This window comes from Cebus imitator, unplaced genomic scaffold (assembly GCF_001604975.1).
Source record: "Cebus imitator isolate Cc_AM_T3 unplaced genomic scaffold, Cebus_imitator-1.0 Scaffold251, whole genome shotgun sequence".
Lineage (NCBI taxonomy): Eukaryota > Metazoa > Chordata > Mammalia > Primates > Cebidae > Cebus > Cebus imitator.
Window position 1 is genome coordinate 2,960,074 of NW_016107566.1, and position 4,216 is coordinate 2,964,289.

Consider the following 4,216-nt stretch of genomic DNA (forward strand, 5'->3'; position numbering starts at 1 on the left):
TAGCTTTCCTATCCTATCTGTATCCTAGCTTTTGCTCTGAGCCAGAGCGCACAACACAAATTCCTGGCTATCGACTCTGAATCTGCACTACCCAACTTGTAAACTGTCTGCAGACACCTGTTAGGGAAATTACTGATAATGGGCTGCAGGATCTGAACTCGCTTCACCGTCTGGTTTGGAGCACAGGGACCGCCCAGCTAGAGGAGCACCAGCGTACTGCGCCCACCCCTGGGCGAGAGTGCGGAGGATTTGTTCTCGGTGCAATGCTGCTGGCGCTTTCCCGTGGTACGGCGCGGATCCAGCTCCCCATCTCTGCTCCTACACACACAAAAGAAAACAACTCTCGATTGGAAGTTGTGGAATTTTCTCAGCCCCTAAGAGGCGCGCGGATGCTGCAGCCCTGGCCCTCCTCCCGCCAGTTTGAGGTCTCCTTCGCTCGCCAGCCCTGTTAGGGACCGCAGCCCCTCGGCCTCAGCTGGGTCTGTCCTCCCCGCGTTTGCCTTCGCCTTTGCCCTCGCCTTTTCCCCGGGCCGATTTGGTGAACTCGGCCTCAAGTCCAGGAGGTCTGTCTTCGCCGGTCCATCTCCCGCGGAACTGGGGAGCAGAGAGCAAAGGGAGAGGTTCGTGGAAGGGAGGGAAGTAGGGGTGGTGCGAACCCCCAGAGCATCAAACTTGAAGGAGGCACAGTAGGTGACAGCAGCCGCTGCAAGTGGTGGTTGGGGACCCGCGAGGGGGCGCCGCTCTGGGTACGGTCCAGCTGCGCGGGCTTCCAAGCCCGGGAGGCAGCCGAGAGAACCTGGACACTGTTCCTGCTCCCTCACCACCAAAACTTCTCCTCCAGTTCCCTCCTCTGCAAGACCCTGTAGCCTCTGCACCTGTTTTCTCGTCTTTAAGGGTAGGGATTGCCCCCCTCCCCACGCCCCCATCTCTGATCCTCCCACCCTCACCCGCCCACCCCGCGGGTGAGTGCGGTGCCCAGGCGCGCGTGGCCGGAGAGGTCGGCTGCAGAGCCGGCAGCGCCAGCCACCCAGCCGCTCGCACTGCTCCAGCTGCCTGACCGCGCAGCGCGGGCTGTCCTGGACCCTAGGAGCGGACGGAACCGGACTTGCTTTGGGGACCTTCCAGGGCCCTCTCCGGGTCTGCTGGCTCATCATCGGACAGACCCTTCGCCCACATCTTGTTTCCGCGTCTTGGCAGTAAGTGTAATTCCTAACTCTGATTCACCTCCTGGGAACAAGAATATCCCTAGAGGAGCGTTCGGTTCCTAAGAAGAGGAACGCGAGGGGGTCTCCATGAGTGTATGGACTTTTTCCTCCTCCTTTAGGCGGGAGGTGGAGGTTTGGAAGGTGTATGTAATACCATCCCCATTTTCTACTTTCGTTAGATTTTCCCTTTTCCATTGAAGATTATTTACTATTTCCTTGACCCTTCTTTGAGATAGATTATTATCTTTCCAGAACGGTGAGTTGTTATTGTTCCTGCCTCTTTAAAAATCAAACATTTGTCTAAAGCAGAAGGTCCTACTGGATTCTCCAAAGCTGTTCAAGAAGAGACATCTTCATTTAGCGTTTGTTCATTTTTCATCAGAAAGGCTCACCCACTGGCAGTAGCTTTTGGTGGCAGGGAAAGGAGGCACTAAAACCTTTAAGACTTTTTGCAATAGGTACACATCATTTAAAATTCAGTAACATGAAATGGAGATGCTGTTTCCTAAGAAAGGATTCCCACTGTCTTTGGTAAATATTTTCAACTTTCTACTGATTAGCCAAAGAATCATGTCTTGTATACTGCATTCTTGAAACTTCCCTTCTTCCCTCTCCTTCAAACCCATCCCTAGAACTAATTAGTGTAGGCAAATGCAGGGCTTTTGATTTCTGAGATTGATTTCTGAGATGTTTTTCCCTAGAAAAAAATGTTCTGGAAGACATTGTTCTTGATAAGATGTCTAGCTTTACCTTGGCCAACCTGTGACAATACTGTTGCAAAAAGACACCACAGATTTAAATATCGCCTCAAAGCATGAACTGGTCTCTGACACAAATAATTTGAAATTCTTTGAATCTTGGGTGGTGGGGTGTTGGGGGAAGCCCTGAAACTCTTTTCCTGTTCTTCAAAGAAATGTTTCTATAACAAAGTTTCTAAGGATTCCCTTATTCAGGAAAATTGTACCAGTGAAAGTTCTCTTCAAATGTCAAATAATGTAAATATCTAATTTTGCCTTATATCAAGGAGAGGTTATTCACTTGTCTGCTTGCTGTTTCCTTCGTGTGCTTTTGATGGCAATTTCCTCTGCGTACCGTTTTCCTCTTCCACTTTCCAGAAGCGCTGTCATGAAATGATGCATTTTCTGCTCTAGGGTAATGCTTTGACCTGGCTGAAGGCCAGTAGCCTGCTTAAGCACAACTAATACTGTCTATATGCTAATAGCTTGTAGATCAATAACCGTTCCGACAGGGAAGTTGTAAGTAAAAGAGCTTCAAAATTTATAAAGCAAGACTGAGAAGAAAAAGCAAAGCAAGTCAATAAATCAAGTATACTTCTCCTAGTATCCTTCAATCTCATGCTTCCTCTCAATTTAGTCAGGTACAACCTACAAACTGCAGCCTCCTGGAGTCTCCAATTCTGTACATGGCTTGTCAGGATTCAGTAACTGTACTCTGAAATCAGTCTCTTTCTTAGTCTAGGGGAAATGGTGTGGCCTTTCAAATATACACTCCAAGATTTGAATGGCTGGTTTCAGTTTTCCCTAATTACGAAGGAATGGAGGCACATGTGAAAGAAGGCTGGGGCTCCTTTGAGCATTCTATTTGAAATTTATGCAGAGGGAGCTGGAATACATCAGTAGAGCAAACACTTGAGTACATGGAAACTACTATGTCTCTCTGTATAGTAAGGCTTCTATGGAAGGAGGAGTGGTGAGAGATGGAGAGACAAGGAAAGAGATGGAAAGAAAAGAAAAGAAAAAGCACGAGAAATGGAGAGAAGGAGAGAGAGTGGGAGGACCAGAAATCTTTGAGAAAGAAAGGTGTTTTTTATGGGGTATACTGACAATTTAAAAATGTCATAATCAGGAATTAATTTAAGAAAGTCTCAGGACAATTTTTTTATATAAGTAGTTATCTGATTAATAATCAGAAAATAAACATATGGATATATGTCACAGCAAAGAATCCTACATAGGTAGTTGTCTTCAGTAAAGAAAAGGATCAAAATTGTACTTTCCATTTTGCTGACATTGGTTATTCCATAAAATTGTGCTTTCCTTTAGCTTTATATTTGTTCTGCCAAATTGGAGTACCTATAATGTACTAGATAGTGTGCTGGGGATTCAACAATGGAGGAAGAAGGTCCAGGTTCTGTCTTCAAAGAGATAGCTGTGGTGGATAAACAAAGCAAAACAGTCACAAGGTGGCGTGTGGTACCTGCAGCATTAGAAGTGAGCACAGGGGTTTGGGATACCTGAAAGGCTTCCCGGTTTAAAACAGGGAGGGCAGAGAGGCATGAGAAAGACTCAGGTTTTGCTGGAATTGGAAGGGAGGCAGAATGACCGAAGTGGACGGCATATTTTGGGCTGTCAGGAGAGATGAGGCCTGAGGGATATGCAGGGATGAGTTCAAGAAAAGCTTTGAATACTATACCAAGGAGTTCAAATTTTCTTCTATAGGCCAGTGTTGTCAACCTGTGGGTGCAGATCCTTTGGTGGGAGAGCAAATTAATGAAAGCATATATGCATGTTACTATCAGATTATGCAAAACAGAATCTATTCAAGAATGTAAAAAGGGAGGAATTTAATGCAGATAATTGGTTAAGATGAAAACCAAACAAGGGATGTTGAGAAGACTTATGGATTAGCAAGAGCAGGGAGTCATTACTGCCTCCAGCTGGATGAACATGGGGAAGAGGCAGTGTGACCAAGGTCCCCAGACCATGGACATCCTCTGGAATCAGAATCACAATGACTCTCTCCTGTGGAAACCGGAGGTACAGAACAGCTGCAGATGCACTGGCAAGAGCAGAGAGGGAAGAAGGATATAGTGGCTTCTGCCTTCCTGCTGTCCTCCAACTGCCTGTCAGTGCCTCCCACTGACCGAACCCAGCCAGAATCCCAATGACTTGGAGCCTGAAAATGTAGTTTCCGGGCCGGGCGCGGTGGCTCAAGCCTGTAATCCCAGCACTTTGGGAGGCCGAGGCGGGTGGATCACGAGGTCAAGAGAT

General features: G+C 47.1%; 1 protein-coding gene across 1 annotated transcript in view; it reads left to right on the forward strand.

Annotated features, from left to right (window-relative positions):
• Positions 1-288: 288 nt before the first annotated feature.
• NPY2R (neuropeptide Y receptor Y2) overlaps positions 289-4,216 on the forward strand; it is a 9,342-nt gene continuing 5,414 nt past the window's right edge. Inside the window, exon 1 of the mRNA XM_017498797.2 lies at positions 289-1,196. The gene's annotated coding sequence lies outside the window, so the exon portion shown is untranslated. The remainder of the gene's footprint in view (positions 1,197-4,216) is intronic.